Raw genomic sequence first — 18,861 nt, 5'->3', positions numbered from 1 at the left:
TGAAAGGAGCAAAGTGGGGATGCACATACAGAGATAAACTTTTGGTGAGGCATGAGAAATTTCACTCATTCTTCCTTCACCACAGAAACAAGAAAATAACAGGATATAGAGGAGAGATTGACATTTGGAACAATCCTTAAATGATGCATTCCACAGTTACCGTTTTCTTTGTGTGTGTGTGATTATCTAAAAGAGGTGAGAAATCCTCTACTCAAAATAAAAATTAAAATTCAATATGAGATATTAGTACCCTGAATGGCAGAATGAAAGCAGTAGGGATAAAAACTGAAAAACAGGAAAAAAATGATTAAATGTTAAAATTACATGAAATTATATTAAGTTTGTTTTTGTCTAACACCTATTAATTTGCAGGAACTTGGTATGCTGCTCCCCTAGGGTTAAACTTCCTAGTTACTCTGTTACTTGGTACCACAGCCAGCTAAGAAAACTAAAAGAAAACCTAAACCATAGATCAGTCTTACAGCTACAATACTCGGATAAACACAGGGAAAATGAAGGGTTGGAAGTGGTTTTTCTTGTATGTGTTGGTTAAATTGATTTATATCTGTCTGCCACTGAAACTCTGTTTTAAAACTAATGATTGTGGCTTCATGGAGAATAGTTGATATTCTGACCAATATCCTAAGGGCCTCCTTCAGTCCTTAGCAAACAGAAATAAAAATGACCCCAGGAGTTAGCAGCATCCACTGAGGTGCTGAATCAATGACATCTTCTTTGTCCAATTCCACCTCCCTGCCTTTTTTTAAAAAAAAAAAAAAAAGAAAAAAAGAAATTGAGATTTTTTTTTTTTTTTTTTTTTTTTTTTTAATAATGCTTGAAGGCAAACCCTTCTACCTCTTCCCTTTTGAATGTTGCTGATGTATCAGGTCCTTTCCAACCTCCAATCAGAAGTCACTACAATATAACTGGCTGGGTTTGCCTGCCAATCTATAATGTTCTTGGCCATGATTAATCTAATAAATAATAAATATATCAATCTAGTCTTTTAGACAAGGACAAATTCTTACCAGCGGGAAGGCACGAGGCCTCTTTTACAGCTGCCTGTAGTGCTGGAATTAATTATTTAATGCTTAATTCTTCAGGAAATGAGAAAGTTTTGATTAATGTTGTCCAGTGTCATTTCTTGCTTGTTTGATATGTGTCAGATAATTTTTCCTCGGCAGTCGCTCTGAAGAAGCCAGAGGCTACTGTCACTGGGATCAGACACTGAATTTCTAGAGATTAATTGAAGTGAAAATTTAGAGAAATGCACCATAAGTGCTCGCCCAAGATAACCTTTCACAGGCTAAATTTAGCTTCCTTGGTAATGTTAGCCTCCTATTGCCCTGGTGTAAAACATTTATTTTTAATGCTGTGAGAAACCTATTTTGTTTCTTTGGATTTTTTTCCCTTTTTCTTCTTAGCTTCACGTATGTCATCATGATTAAAGTATTTAGGGCTTGATTCCTCTCCCATTTCCCCCACTACAATTCTGCAGCTTCCATGAAGACCAATATAACATTGAGTAGTTTATTGCAGAGGGAATGGGTAGCTAGAGTCAAGCCATAAAAAAAGGTAAGCTAGGTATCAGCACTACCTGCAGATTATTTTAGCTCGAGCTCTGCAATAGAATAAGTCTGAATGCTGGAGGCTTGTTTCTCTTGCTATTTGTGCCAAGGTAGTTAATCTAGCCTCATCAGATTTTCTGATTACAAATATTATATGAGTTAGATAGACATCACTGCTGTATTCACCAAATGTTTTGTGCAAGATAAAGTTTTCATTGAAATATCTAGTTGTCTGCAGAAATTATTCCAGTGTTTTTACATAGCAACACATTTCTTTTTTTAATTTGGCCCTCAGTTTATCTGAAGAATATTTCCATGTAGGTAGAAGTCATGGCATATTAAAGAAAAACAGATGTTTTCCTTATCCTTGAAGTTGTTCTACATGCAAGTCATATGCTTTAACAACTCCGTTTCTCCTTCTTCCTCCAAATCCATCAATGCAATCTAGTTAGTCTGGAAGAAAGAGTCCCATCAGGACAGAGGACCTGATACTGTTGTGACTGCTATGAGCTCTAAAATAAAGGGCACCAAGCAGCATATGGTACTGGACATTCACACGATTGTTTCCTCTGTAGCTCAGCACTCTCCAAAACATTTTTTTTCTTATGCTGGTCTTTCCCTGTCTCTAGTTTACTTTCATTACTGCCCTCCATTGCTAGTAAATAAGGGTTGTATTCTATCTTCCTGTCTATTTAACTTTCCTTTTAAACTCTGTAAGTGCTTGTATATTTTACATCCTTTGAAGATTAAGTTATTTGAATGCTAACACATTTTATCAGATTCTTCTCTTGCAAAAATATACATACATGCATGCATTCTTCTGAGAACATTCATCTAAAAGAGAACAATTTTGGGTTGTTAAGCACGTTTGGCCAGCAGCTGTATATTTATGATTTATAATTATGGCCCATCACATAGTGCCAATGGTAAAACTTCCTTCCCCTCCACTTAGCACTTGTGAGGTGGTGTCTGGAGTGCTGTGTCAAGTTTTGGGCTCCTGAGTACTAGAGAGACAGGGACATACCAGAGCGAGTTCAACAAAGTGCCACTAAGATTATGAAGGAACTGAGTCATCCCTCTTGTGAGGAGAGGCTGACAGTGCTGGGACTGTTCAGCTTGGAGAAGAGAAGGTTCAGGGAGGATGTCATCAAGGTATACAAATAACCTGAAGGGAGGGTGCAAAGAGCAGAGAGACAGGCTGTTTTCAGCAGTGCCCAGTGAAAGTATCAGAGGCAATGGACACAAACTGAAACTCAACAGGTTCTGTGTGAACATAAGATGTTTTTACTGTGAGGGTGATGAAACATTGGCACAGCTTATCCAGGAAGGCTGTGAAGTCTCCATCCCTGAAGATACTAAAAAACTGCCTAGACACAATCATGTTCAAGTGTCTCTGCTTAAGCAAGGGTGTTGGACCAGATGGTCTCCAGAGGTTTCTTCCCACCTTAGCCAGTCTATGAACCATTTTGTGAACTATTGCTGTAACCTAACTTCTGTGTTCCTGATTTATTACAGAGCCATGTATTTGCTATGATTTAAGAATTTTCATTACTGATATTGGGGCTATTTCATGACCTCACTTGTCCATGCAGGTGCTGCACCATTTAGATCTAAGGAGTAGGATGGAGGAGTGAAATATTTAAAGCATGCTCATAAATAATTTACATGTTTCTTTCTAGAACTGAAGAAGTATCAAACCAAAATATGTTGACCTAGGCACTTCCACAGCTTTTGCCCAAATGTGAAGAACTCTTTTGTTCGGCCTGGCAGAGAAAGGAAACCATTAAATTTTCGAATTGCATTACCTGTCTGGAAAAGGTTCCAAACTGAATATTATTATTCGTTCTATTCCTGAAAAACATAACTGTTGCAATGAAATTAGCTTAAAAGTAAAAGGTTTTAAAATATTATTGGATTTTCTTTCTTTTATTTTAGTTCTGTTTTCAATATCAGCTGTTTGAAGCTGTTTTGGAGTCAGGAATCTTAGAACTGTAAGGTAGATTAGTAAGCACATGATGGAATTGTAAAGATATGATGATTGTGTAAGGCATCCAAATGACTTACCGATTCTTCTGATTATCACATGGGAATCATGCACATGTGCACATATACTCAGAGACTTGCCCTGAGTGTAAACAATTTATATGAGAATGGATCCATTAAACAGATATTTTAAACTTGTGAAGGTATATAAATCGCTACTTTATGTGAATTTCTTCAAGTACAATTTGAACATTTGAAACACAGACAGTGTCAGGAAATAAACCATCATATAAAAACCTCTTTGCATTTTTCTGACTAGTTCTTTGAATACTGAGGGAATCTGACATTTTATTTCACTTGTTCTCAAAACAAAATCAAAAAATGTCTTGAATTAATAAAAATATGAAAATTAAAAACTGAAAAAAGTTTGACTAATTCTTAGCTCACAAAAAAAAAAGCAAAACTTAACTAACCTAAGCTAAATGCAAGGCACAAGAGAAAGATTTTACAATGTGTGAATGCAACTTCAAAAGTTGAATTTGTTTAGGGAATTTGTATTTTCTGCTTCTTTCTTAAGGAACCTATTTGCATTTTAAATAATTAAAACATTAAAACTGAAAAATTTATAAATGAGAGCTGCGAAGAGAATCCTGCTTGGCAGACAATAGAAAAGAAATTATTACCCTGCTAGGTTTGCTTTAATGTCATATCTGTCACTCTCCCTAAGGTAGGTTCATTACCATACCAAGTGCACCTCCTGCCAAACCCCCTCCACACACACATACTCTTTTTCTTCCACTCCCTGCCACTTAAGGACTCTGGATCTCTAGGGGACTTTGATCTCATTGTACACACTAACCCAAACAGAACCTCTGCTGTTCTCAATAATTTTTTCTTTTTTTAAAAAAAAAAAAGAGAGAGAGAGAGAGGAGCGCGTGGGGGGGAGGGGAGCGAATTTGTGTGAAGAGTGACAGAATGCTTTGTCCAGCACAGCTTTGGCTGGTTGTAACAAGCGTCAGGACATTAGATGCAACAAAAGCTGGATTGGCAGTATCATCAATCACAGGTCTGACAGTCGACTTCAGTTTGTTTGTTCCACTCTGCATAATAAGTGATTGGATCAGGTTTAATTAGATATTGGGTAATCAATCATTGCCAACAAGGCAACCCAGCTTGGGATCTAGATGCTGCAAAGGGAGAAAAAAAAGCAAATCTCATCCAGGGTGCATAAATACTCAAATGTATAAGCACAGAGGGTGAAGCTTCAGAGGAAAGGTATAAAGACGTCTGCAAGGTTCCACATAATAGAATCATTCACATCTGTACTACTTGTTACCAGACATCTGCAGTTTGACATTTTACTTTCACTGCATAATTACTTTTCAATATAATATAATATACTGACCTGAGGGAAAAAGACAAAGCAATTAAATTATGCATAAGATCTTTTCCTCTGCAACACTTCCCAAAAAGACAAAAAAAAAAAAAAAGGCGGGGTGGGGGGGAGCGAAGAGAAAACAAGAACAGGAATTAGCATTCTTATGTCTTTTTAAATAAAAGGATAGAAAATTCTTCCTCCTGACTGCTATGATGATGAGTCTTACTGCATAACTTATCGAATCAGCTGCTTGAGATTACAGTAAATGATTCTTTGTATTTTATTTTACAGTGTGTACGTATGGATTAAGGCCCATGCAATAAAGTAAGAGGAGTGATAGACAGGGTAAATTAATCCCATTAACATTAATTAAGCCTGTAAATTCAGAGAAGAGTTAAAAAAAATTCTTCTAGAAGACCCAAAGGGAAGCGTACTTGCATTTTTTATAAACGCATAGTGCTGATATAAGCTAGCACAGGATAAGATGTACCAGTCATTAACAAGAACCTCATTATCAGAGGCCATTTTAATGTGCCAAGTAGGGCATACACAATGTAGGTGGGAGCATTGCAGTGCCCAGCTCTGGTGTGTCCTGCTGTATAACAGTGCACAGTTCACAGACGGGTGCATTATGTTTCTGTACAATGTGTGGGGAGAGCTCTATGAGAAAGTGGGTTTCAGAGAAGCTGGTGAGCTGGGAGAAGAGTCACTCACACTCAGCAGCAACAGGAAATGCTGAGACTCAAAGTCCATAAAACTTCAGTGGAACCAGGGCAAGCATCTCACCGCCTCGTGTGCAGTGTTGTTTTCATTCTTCTTTTCCATTGTATGTTTAAGTGACTTGTAGGAATCCAAAAGAACTGCAGCCATTCTGCATCATAGGGTACAGTGCTGCAAGGAGACATGTCTGTCTGGGATAAAATCACTGTCCCAATAAGGATCACAAAATATTGCTCCCTGTGCCTCCTACAGCCTGGATTAAAGTTTCAGCTGAGACTGGTTTAAGAGTTTTACTGGTTTATCTGATCTGGTACTTTTGTTCTGACAGCTGAGCACCCCAAAGATGTCTGTGGCCTGAGTTAGGCAGGACACTCTGTTGGGTACATACTTTCAAAGGAAACTGATAGTACTGGAAGGACCAGACAGTTTACAAGATGTGACGCTAGCTGCTGTTCTTTAGACCTTTAAACCAAAGCTGGGGAACAAGCCTACCAGAGACTTGTGACTAAGACCTCATATAGCAAAAGATCCAGTTTGCATTCCCTTTTCCACAGCTCTCATTGCTAAAGTTCTCAGCTGTGCAGTAAGAGTAGAGAAAAGGTAAATGACATGTCAGATGTGGTACCTCTCTGTTGAAGATGTGTCAATTTAGAGAAAATAATTTAAACTTTATCCAGAAAAGTATAACCAAGAGCAGGCATGTACAAGCAGCTTGCTTGATTAAAGCAGCAAGCTGGGAGATTTGTGGTGTGATCTGGAATTTGCAGGTGTCTTCTGGTCAGTGTAGAAAAATATCTGAGCTTTTATATTGGGGAATCAGCTATAAAAAGGAAGGAAAAAGAAGACTGCAATAAAAAGAGTTCCCTGTGCTCAGCTGTGGTGTGCTGCATTGAATGATGTTTCATGTTTGACATACACTTTAACCTGACACCAGTGTAATGATAGCCTAGGTATTTTGTCCACTAGAGAAAGCTTTTATCTTGATTTGTTGTGTTATGTATTGTGCATTTTATGATATATCTGGATCAGCTGCCATGATTCCTGGACCTGGGAGTAGCCATCAAATTATCAGAGTCAGCCATCATGTCATTCTAAAGAGATAGTCTCCCCTGACTCCTCTTCAGTCACCTCAGCTGTAAATTGGGTATGGGCCAAGCTTTTCTCAGACACTCTGAACTGCTAAATACATTTCCCTGCTATGACTAGTGAGATTTGGCTCCTCTGTAATATTTACAGTGTAATTTTCCAACATCCAAGCCCCCCTTAATCTGCTTTTCTTGATTCTCTTCAAACTCACTGAGTTCGAAACCAGAGCCAGCGGTCTCTGTAGTCTGTTCTGCTTTTATTGCAGGGTGGTGTTACATCTGAAGCAGCTGCCCCATACTGAGTCCATAGCTTCCAGCAAAGTAGACAGCTTTGATTTCAAGATATGAAGAAACAGAAAATTAATCATTTTTTTAATCAAGTGACTGGCAGTGTTTGCAAAAAAAACCTATGTCTGCTTTCATTTGCATGGTCTGGATTTGGATTTCCCTGCAAAAGAGGTAAAAAACAAATCTGAAATATGCCCTCACCTTTTTTCAGAACAAGAGCCTATATATTTTTCGGAAGGACTATAGCATTTATTGACAGATAGGACACAATCAAGGAAGGCCATTCTCAGGCTGCTGAACCTTGTCCCCTGCTCTGACAAGCCATCAGGTGCATTGCTGTCACGTACACAGCATGTCTGACCTCCAGCACTAACAAAGCCTTGCAGCAAAACTGTCCAGCATCTCTGCCTACCCAACCAGAAATGTGGTTTGTCCATTCATGGGATGTTAGCTGAGGATGTGTAGACTACTATGGCCATGTGAAACTTTTAACCATTACTTGTCTAAAGACCGCATGATCTTAATGAAATCACTTAAACAAAAATAAATAAAAAGTCTATGATTTTGTTTAGTGCATTTTTATTTAGCTTGAATTCTCAATCTTGTTTAAAGATAGTTGTTCATTAATTGTCCTCAGCTGCCTAACTGTGTCAAAACATTAAAGTTGAACATTACAGTAGTTTTGAAACAAAGTAGTTTTGGTTTGTTTTTTTTTTTTTTTTTTTCCCTAAAATTTCTTCTAAGCAGGTTTACATAAAACATGTTCTTATGTGTGAATGGATTTTCACCACCATTCATGTGCAGAGCTACCTTTGCAAACTTGGAATTGATTTCAAAGTGTTTTATGTTAATTGGAAAGCTACTAGCGACTAAGAAAAGGGAGAGACTGTGTTGAGAGTCTGCAATCTGCCTGGCAGTCCTGGAAATCTTTGAGTCTATCATGGCACAAAACCATTTGCCAAACTGTGCAGGAACTGAAGATTCTGGGAATTTAAGCTGCAGATCCCCCACCACACTGCCACTCAGGCTTCTGATGAGTCAAATGGATGAGCAGCCATGAGACCTGACTGAATTGGGTCGTAACCTCATCTAATTCAAACCTTGTCTGCAAAATGCTTGTGCTGTAGCCAGTCTACGAGATCAGTCAGCCAAAGGGAAACACAGCCTTTTGAAGAGCTTTTCAAAAGCTTGTTTTATTACCACCAGCATTAACACTAGTGCAACAAGTACTATACCATTTGTGTCCCAGGGCTGAAAGAAAGACCAGCAACCCATTTTGCCAAGCTCAAGGCAAACCTGCCAGGGCACAGGCTGTCTCTTTCACAGTAACTTTGTTGGAGTTCATGTACAGTACCACAGATAATTGGGTCTCTAATCCATCTGTTAACTGTTCAAATTCACATGACTTCACTTTATTCAGAAACTCTGCGACAAAATAGTCTGTTATCTCATCTTAGACTCCCTTTATTCCCTGACACTATATAAAGAAGTCTTCTTTTTCTCTTCTTGCTGCTCCACTGCAAGTAATCATACAACATGTGAAAGGAGCTCTGCCCACAGTCTCCTCTGATTCTTATTCCCTTTCTCTGAAAAGGACTTTCACAGCTGTAAACTCATAAATGGCATTTTCATTGACATTCGTCTGGCAATATCTACTTTGAAAGCTTGGGAAAAAAAGCATTCATGCAAGGTCTCCTTGAAGCTCACGTTATTGTTTTAGTGAAAGAGAGAATAGATGAAACAGAGTATGGACAAAACAGTGAATACTTGTTAGAAAACAAAAATGCAGTGGGGGAAAAAATATTTTCATAATGCATTTACAAATGCAGCCAAGTTAGACGTTACTCGAAATTGAATTATAGCAGTATTCTTTTCAGAGAGAAAATCAGTTTTCTGTTAACAGTGTCTCACAAGATGATTTTGCAATAATCTTGTAAATAAAATTGTGATGATTTCACAGTATTTGAGAAAGAAGTCAATGGAAGAGTTAGATGGTTGTCAAGTTTTTATAACTCTGCCCTGACTTTCTTAGCAAAGACCTCTTTCGAGTGCTACATTTTGCTTTTACAGTAAAGTATTTGTGATTACAGGCATACTACATTTTTGTGATCCCCTTAAATACATTTTTCTTATTTGCATTTATATATATCTTGCCTGTGTACAAATCCAGGAAAAAAAAAAAAAAAAAGACACTTCCAAGAGATTCCCACTTTAAATATCTTCCCTCTGGGCCATATGGTTTAAAGATATCTCTGACTGTCCTCAGAGCTCATTTTCTTTAATCCTGGATTAGCCTTGTTGCTCTTCTTTACCTTTTCAAGTACTGCAAAGTCTCCCCCCACCTCCTCCCAATGCAGTAAAGAGAAAAGAACATAATACTCAAAATTATTTAAATTTTGACCAAAGCAATTCATAATCTTAGCATATCCTCCCTGGATTTCTAAACTTGCCTAACATTTCATGGTCTAGAAAAGATAATATTTTTTAGCATTTTGACATTGTTAGAAAGAAGAAGACAATTGTGTCAATGTCTTCATGGTGTCTCCAGCAGTCTTACCTGTCTTGATTGTTCTTGCATGAAAACTGACTTTATGTCCAGCGGCCATGTACACAAAGAATTGCAGTTAATTTGTTAAAACAGATATTTATTAATTGCAAACACTTGTCACCAGTACCAAGTAGACAGTCTAGATGTAACACTCAGAAGTGACTTGGGCATTTTCAAAGATGGTACTGAAGAAAGGCCTCTGATAGCAGAACAAGCGTTGCTTGTTTGGGATCAAAAAAACCCCCACATAATCATGTAGTAAAAAGTCTTCAGATGGAGAAGCTGTGTTATATGATGCTTTGTGAATGCCAGATACATTAAATGGATTTTCTGAGTTTTTATACTCCTTTTTCTAATCTAGAATAGTAACGAGAGGATTAAAGATTCCTTCCATAAATCCTACTTCTTACATTGACTTGAAAAATACCTTTTAAAAAAGCACTCATCTTCTCCCTGCAAGTGCAGAATTGCTGAATAACACTAAAACTTTAACAAGCAGCAATTTCAAATTATGTGGCTCCAGCTTAATAATGAAATATCTCGGATCATGAAAAATCACTGGCAAAACAGAAATAATGTTTTTCAAAACCATCAAAATAACTTTAAGTCAGTCTGCAGTGGTGGTGGTGGCTTAAGCAATCACTTTTTAATGGAAGATTGTAAGCACCTGCCAGAATCCTCCATACTGGTGATTTCTTAGCAGTGAATGCCCTCTCAGAAACGGCTATTATGCTCTTAAAAAAAAAAAAAATTGTAAAAGAACAGAGCAAATATAACAGCATTTAAACCAAAGTGGCCAGTCAAGGGAAAAACAAGACAAAACAAAATAAACGAACAAAAGACAACCACCCCTCCCCCCCCCCAACTGAAACAAAACCAAAAAAATACTAAACGAAAAAAGCCACAAAACCAAACCAAACCAAAACTACACAAAAAAAAACAACCAACCAACCAACCCCCAATAACACTGTATGTGCCACACATAACATGCCGTCTAGTGCCTTCATGTCTGCTGTTATCTGTGCATATGAAATTTCATTCAGTGTTTATAAGTGTTTTAATGCCTTGACATGTTTCCCCTGATTTTGGTAAATGCTGTTTTGTAAGGTGTATGATCTCGTTGCCAACTCTCCCCCTTGTGTACTGAAGTTTGCTGGAAATGATTTTGAGATGCTATAGAGGAGAGCGGGGCTCCAAGGTGTAGGTAAGGGAGCAAGAGAGAGATGTGAAAAAGAAGAAGCTGGGTGAGATTTTGCACTCTTGCCACCAAGCCAGCAGCCGGCGTAGATGAGACAGTGTTACAAGTTTAGAACAGCTGCCAACTAATGTTTGATCAGGGATAAAATATGCCGAGGTGACAACATCTTGCTCCCCTGCATTTCAGGGACTATCATTAAAAATGCAGCAAGGCTCGTACAGGCCCAGAAGGTCCTATGTTCTCTCAAGATACAAGGGAGAGAGACAAGTTCACAAGATGTCAAGAACAATATCCGTTTGTGTTTACTATGCAAACCCGCTGAGTAACCTTTCTATGCATGTTTGTACTAAGGACCATTGAGAATTTAGGGGGAAAAAAGGGCTGCTTAGAACTAGAGGGGAGAGGCAGACAGGGAAGAACAAATAGGCAGAGAGATGTGTATTGAGGAAGTGGAAAGATGCCACTCTGTGGGTAACTGGCTTCTCTAGGGGGAAGAAAAAAGAGAGAACAAATGCAAGATTGAAGGATGTATACATTTATACACAAACACAGCTAGAAAAGCTGCAGCACTGCTACAAGTTAGTGTCTGTGGCCCCTTCTCTCCTCCCCTTTTAATAATATATTGATGTAAGCAGCTTGCGCATGCCAAACAAATTCTCTACATAAAAAGTCAACTGTCGGAAGGAGACTCATCAATCTGGCAAAGTGCACTCAGGTAGAACGCCTCTGGAGGAGCCCGCCCTGGCAGCCATGCTGCTCGAGGGAAGGGGATCGCTCCAGCTGACGGGCTCATAAATGTTCATTAAAGAGCCTTTCCTCCAGTTTACAGAAAAAGCAGCTGTTTTGCAGGAACACTGGTAATTTATTTCTCAGTGATATTATGGAAAGCTGTTGCGGATAATTGAACTGTAGGAAGTTTTGCTGTTAAAATGGCAGAGACAGCTAGCCAAATTCACTCAATCAGCACCTCTTTACTAGTACAGCAACCACAGCAAATCTGAAGATGTTCAGTTTGCGATTCTTTGTTGTAGTACTCTAGGAGGCATGTTATATATTGCTCATTTCTCACATTGTCTCATCATTTCTTCTTCTCCAAAGTGGAGGGAGAAGAGGAAATGTATTTATTCTTCTGCTGCAGCTATGATTTCCCCATGGATGACAAAGAGATGCACAGCTTTAGGAGTGCTATGCAATGTTGTCAAGCAACTGAAAAAGGCACTGCTAACACAACTGAATTAGGAAACCTATTTTGTAGCTTTAACTATGATCAAATATCACTTGCATTATTAATTGCAGGACTGCTTTCCTTTCTACTGAGGCTAGTGTTGAAGGTCCTGTTTATTTTCTGCACAGAAGATGTCACATGAATTAACTAAGTTTTTTCCCTAATTGTTTAATGTTTTATAAATTGAGGTCTATGCTTTGCTTTTAGCGTTGTAGAGGTTGTAGTAGTGATTTATAATAAGAAGAGTTTTTTGTGTGTGGTGGGAGACCAGCCTCTTAGTGTAAGAAGTAGGATGAGATCCCACTTTCTTTGTTAACAGATCTCTTAAAAATAACTTATTTTACACATTTTCATAGATTAAAAATTGGGTAAAAAAAATAACTAGTAAGACAGGGAAGGAAACAAAAAACATGTTTACATCTGTTTTTTAAAAAATGAATAGTGTCAATGAAAGTGTTTCCATTTTAAGATGATCACTGTAAAAAGTATGGTAAACCAGCATGCGTGCTAAAACAATTATTAGTTCTGAGGGAAGAAAAAAAATCTTTAACTTGGTTTCAGTACAGTTGCACTGGTTTGTGTTGGGGAAGACGATGGCCAAAGGACAAGAGTAATGAGAAGGCTACCTCTGCTTCCTTGGCTTCCTTTGTTTGAGGACAAGCTAGAGGAGATCAGCCACCCAGATTTAAAGTCCTTGCAGTGGCCATTTGTTGTGTGCTAGTTACAGGGTCTCAAAGGTGAATGAATATTAAGGAACAGCAGGTGGTTGTACCATATAGGTGGAGTTTAGACCTAAGGTGGTCCAGTGAATGAACTGTGTCTACCAGTTCACTAACATGAGAATGACAATCCCAACAGCAGGAATCAGCCTTTTGATGGGGCTTAGCACTAGGTAGCAAGTGCTTACACTGATATAAGACTATGCAAATCTAACTCTCCTAATTTTTGTGCTTTTTTTTTGGTGCATTTAGAGTATAAGTGTACTTTTAAATTTTGTCCTCCTATTGACTGCTTTCTTTAATATATGTTGATACATACAATGTAGTCATTATGAACAAACTACTTCCTGATTTCTGTCCAAACTGGATATTTTGGTGCAGTAAATTGCCAAAGTCTATGCTATTTGTACCTAGATGGAAAATCATTAATTTAGTGTGGGCTTGAGTCTGAAAGTACCTTGTGAGATTGATAGTCTCACAGTGTGGGAAGCCAACTGAATTGACTAATAAAGTTGAGGGGAAAGGAAATCTCATTACCTTACCCTTACATGACTGCCTAAACCTCCATCACAACCAGGTTGTTAAAGCTGCTGGATGTCAAAACAAAACAAAAAAATTCCCAAAAATCTTATTCCTTACTTTACCCATTTTCCTAAAGAACTTTGTTACTCTTATTATTAGATTCAGTGTAAAAAATATTAATCTACAACTAGACCTTAACTTTATTGCAGTCTTATGTTAACTTGAAAGAAAGGGTGTGCTACTTTAAAAACAAAGTTTAAACTTTTTATACTATAGTGGCACTAACTTTCCTATTCCTACAGGAACCAGGTAAAAGTCAAGTAAACCTGCTAAATATTTAGTTTTTCATGAGGAAGATTGCTGAGTATTTTTACCAGGGCCTCTTTAAAAATATGACATATGGACATCACATGAAGGTACAACTCAGTTTCAAAGAAAAACAGAAAAAAAAAAGGAAAAAAAATATAAAACTATAATTGGTGATGCTGACAACAGTGTGAAATCATTGAAAATAACTAACATGAGCACTAAGTAGTTATAAGAAGGAAGCCTGTATATCCATACAGACATTCCAGTAACTAGCTCGTACTCTGGTTATGAAGTTTGGAGCATACTTCCAAACTTGGTATGTGGAAATATAAGTATTAATGACATAATTGTGAGAATGTAAAAATAAGTGTTCTGACCATCTGTCAGTTTTTGGCTTTCTTTGTTTTGTTTTGTTTTGTTTTGTTTTGTTTTATTTTGTTGGAGTTTTTTGTTTGTCTGCTTTCTTTACTTCCTACATGTTTATCTTTCTTCCTATGATACTCATAATTCTGCTTTCCTCCCTTTTACTACATTCTCTTTCTACTTCTGTCTTCTGACATGCATCAGTAGTTTGCCAAACTGGGCCAAGATTCTGGATGTATGGAAAGAACAATCCTAGACTTGTTATTGTTCTTGGATTAGATTGGGGAATGAAAACACAAACACTGCATTTCTACTGGTGAGATTGAGAACATTAGAAGCCACTAAAGTATTAAAAATGTCTAAGGAATATGAAATAGTAATGTTAAGTAAAAATTAGTAACATTAAGTAAAAAATCACTTTGTGTGTAAAGGCTGGCCATTCCTTTAAGACTTTCACAAGCTTTTACCAGAAGTCCCACCTCCTAGACCTGTCGAGAGTGCCAATATCTCAGTATCTGTTCATAAAAATGCACATAACATTATAAGATTTGTTCCCATGAAGGAAAAAATCCAAACTGATTATGTCTTTGGAACGCACCGAAGAATTTCAGATGAATACAGAAAGGCAAAATGAAGAATGGTATGATTTAAATATACACGTTTAAACCTCACATTAACTACCCTTAGAATTTAGGATACCTTTTGTCTGTATGTTAGATGAGGTGGCAGAACATTTTCCATTTTCAGTTATCTCAGGAACCCTTATCGCTTTTGCTGCCCCTTGCTTTCTCTCCATACTGTTTACATTCACTGCAGCCATTTTATTTTGCCTTTTTAGCATCATCATGACCTCCTCTTACACCACTCCTATCTATTCAATGTCATTGAAAAAGTCTTCCTTCAGCCATGTAACAGCTGATTAAAATCACAACATCATAGAATACCGGGTTGGAAAGGACCACAAGGATCCTCTGGTCCAACCTTTCTTGGCAAAAGCACAGTCTAGACAAGAAGGTCCAGCACCCTGTCTGGTTGTCAGCATAAATGATGAGGTGTCTTCACTTCAAGATTAACAGCTCTTTAACACTTAGCTTTGAGTTTCGCCACTAACAAATGTCACCTGCAGCTCTTGTCAATGGCATCTACATGGTTACAGCATCTACATGCACAGAGGTGAAGGGGCTACATAGTGCAGGTTTGGTCCACAGGTCTGTAACATGCCAACAGTTGTGATGCTTTTAGCAGGTGGGTGTGCTCCTGGTCTCCATCCCCCATCGCTGTAGAAACCAGTTCAGCATTCAGGATAGGTCCAGCTCAGTCATTTGCTTCAGCTGGAAATAGAGAAGAATTCTACCAAGGTCAGCAGGAGGAGGGGAAAGACCTAGAGTTTTTCCAGATCCTTTGCAATACATCAGAAATATCTGAACTGCTCTAAGCACAGGCTAAAATCAGAAAACTAGTCACCTCACAGTTTTATTTCTATCATTTGTCACTGTTTTATTTTTATCCTCATATCAAGTGGGCTCTGATTTATAATTAGCTTTTGCTAGAGCAGTATGTTCCTAATAAACTTGGAGAACTTGGAGTTTTTTGAAGGGGAGCTTCCTCATCATGTGGAGTTTTCAATGCTTGCTTGTCTCTACTAATTAGAAGTGCTTGTAAATTAATTATAAACCTGCTTTACAAACCAGTAGGAGAAAAACTGTGTGCTATGCTGGATATGATTAAGGTATAAGAGCAAAGAATTTGAGAGCAAACACAGAAAGAATTTTTATTGACAGGCCTGTCTTTTAACACTTTTCTTGTGAAAATCATTTTCCTTTATAAGACATCCTACTCTTTGTTGAAAAAAGATGTAAGTTTCATTTGGAAGTAGAGCTATGACTATTTTAAAGCAACATTGCAATGAAAGCCTAAAATTATTTATTTAAGAGAAGAAAATATAATATGCAAATAAATACATCCTTTACTTCTGATCCAGACAAGAAGTAAATAAAATCACAAACAGTGAGTATATATCTTCAGGAAGAAGTATATCTCTCCCTGGAAATCATTCCTATTTTACTCCAGTGGGACAGAAGGAGCTATATAATGCTATATAGGATTTGACACATTTCCATCTCCATCTTGGTACTGTCTCTTTGCCAATCTGCTGGAGAACTGGAACTACAGCACCAACCTTTTTATACCTGTTCATCAGTTCATCTTAATTTACCTACTTGAAGAGTGGAGCATCTAATACACGTTGGAAATTCTTCCTTCTATCCCCTTTTTATAATAACAGGTGCTTAAAAGTCCTGTCTCAGGAAAGGTGTAATGAGAAGACAAAGATTAGAATAGTCAAGAAAATAAGAAAAACAAAACCAAAAACAAATTAAGGAACAACCAGAACTGTGGAATCAGAAAGTTCAAATGAAAAATAGCTTGTTATGATAAGATGCATGGGCAATACGTTGTCATCCCTTTCTGTTTGTTTTGTGTTTCACTGTTTTTTAGGAACATTCAAGAGAAGGTAAAAATTGAAGAACTTACAGTAAAGGGAAAAATCAGTGGGTTTCTGCTTCCATATGGCACTCTATCTTTTGTTTATGAGACCAGTTGTTCAATATGTTGTTAAAGTGCCACTACCATCTCTGAACAGTCCTGAAAAAATGTTAAGACTCCCTGATCTGCACCTCTTCTTCCCATGTAATGTTTTTAGTGGCTTCTCTGTCTGATTCTTATCTTGTCACCTAATCTAGAGACCTCCTGCATCAAAGGACACTGGCTCACTGACGCTGCTGAAATATTTTCTGCCTGAGCCTGAATAGGTGATAACCCAGCCCAGTGAAGTGAGCCTGCATACAGCACATGAGCTGTATCATTGACCTGCTTGGTGAAAGGCATCTGTCTTTGACTGCCTGGCTACCGTGTACTCTGAGAATGTCAACAAAAACACATATTCCTGATCTCTGCTCTCCTTTTTCTCTTTTGGGACTTTGTGTATTTTGTCACATTTAGAACTGAATGACAGAAATAACCTTTTCCTCCCAGTAAGAAGGATAGCTTGACACAGAAAATTGACCTGAAGTCTTCTGTCTGAAGAAGAGACTTTTTGATGAAAAAGGGACAGTTGGAAAATACTTCATGCCCCCCTCCCCCCTTTTTTTCCCTATTCTCTGCATTTCCAAACTTTAGCATGAATTTCAAAACATTTGATGTGCTAGTGATGAGCTAAAGTTTCTAAACTTTAAGACTTGAAACATGTTTAAGTTTGGGTTTGTACACTAACAGGTTGCATCATACACCTCTGACTTTCTGGTGTTATCACTCATCAAAATGGAATTAAAACACAAATTCTCTTAAGTTTTGCTCACCAAGAAAGAATGCATGTTTTTGTCAGAACCTTTCCTTATTCACAGATACAGTGCAGTCTGCAAAGGAGTGAAGAAAGCAAAATCACAATTTTCAAGAGTCACCTTCTGGGAAACTCTGAGAAGATATACAATCTCATGGACTGATATGGGATGTCTGCCAATATTAGTGCTCATTCAGGGCATTATTGAAACATAGAAATTTTTTTATTTTTAATTAACATTTTTAGCAGGAGTTGAATATTGATGGAAATGTCTGTCTGTCAATGAAGGTGCTCTTCATGGGGCCTTGGCCAGTGGTCCCTGAGAATCTGTGGCAATTGGCATTGTTTTAATTTGTATTTTCCACACTGACTCCAGTCTCTGTTCATGAGCCGATATCTCTGTCAAACATGCATTCATTGAACAAGTAATGTCTATGGTAGTATGTGGGTTTTTTTATTATGATCTTTAGATCGTGATTCTTAAGAAAGTAATTTTTCTGGTGTCTGCCTGTCTTTCCAGATGCCATGTGGAGTCTCAAAAGGGTCCTTTTGGCTTTTCATGTTTAGGAAGAGAATTTTTGCTCCCTAGAGAGAAAATATGGCCAGACGGTGAAAGCCACTGATGTTTTTCCTAACTAGACTAAATTGTGTGCTTGACATCACACTATATCTGGTAATATTCACATGTTGCATACTTTGTATTCTTACTGCATTTTCCTGAACATAGTATGTACAGAAGAGTACACTGTAAGGGAGGCTTCACACACCTGTTTTAACTGAGTTGTTATTCAGTGCTATTAGAACTTTTCATTAACCTAAGAATTTTTTTTTGTTGTTTTACTGTGGGAATATTGTCTCTTCTCTCTTAAAATGATTGTTGTATTCTGCTTTGGTTTTCTTTAAGATTGTTTTTGTTGCTTCATATTTACTTTTTTTTTTTCCTGTGTCTGTAAGTTGTACACCTCCTTTGAGTTTCTCTTCCAAGACCTAATGAGAGTTACTCTTTTGTTTTGTTTAAAGGATTTCATTTTCTCGTATGATCTAATAGTGCTATTTTCATTTCTTTTCAGAGAGTGCAGTGGTGTTTTCTCCTATTTCCTCCATGACTGTCTTAAGTTGTTCTTGCATCTTCCCTACTTCCTAATCGTTTTCACCATTTTTCATTTTAGCAATGAACTTGATCTGACTTAATCTGTCTCGTAGGGAAAGAATCTTCTTTGAAATGTCTTCATGCATGAACACTGAATATTTTCAGAGGTGATTGGAAAAGAAACTGGTGACTTGTATTCCTGTCAGTTTACAGACCTTTTCTGTATCAGCTGATACTAGTTATCATTTCCCATAGGTTTCTATATAAATTAAGTACTGATTGAAGTCTAATATGGACTGTATGCATTATAGAATAGCCTACTTTTTTAATTAGGGAACATAAATCCACTCAGTTGTTATTATGATGATGCTTTGAACACTGTCTTCCAACACTGACTTTTTTCTTCAAGAATGTAATGAAATGCATTTTTTTAGTCTTGTGAATTGACATTTGTCTTTTGTTTTGTGCAGTTTTCCAGGAAGATTTTTATTTGGATTTTTTCTTGCTATTATTGTCATCTGAGGCAGA

Source organism: Streptopelia decaocto (genome assembly GCF_964273445.1).
Source record: "Streptopelia decaocto genome assembly, chromosome: 2".
In the NCBI taxonomy this organism is placed as follows: domain Eukaryota; kingdom Metazoa; phylum Chordata; class Aves; order Columbiformes; family Columbidae; genus Streptopelia; species Streptopelia decaocto.
The sequence above is the reverse complement of the archived record's forward strand: the minus strand, read 5'-3'. Positions refer to the sequence as shown.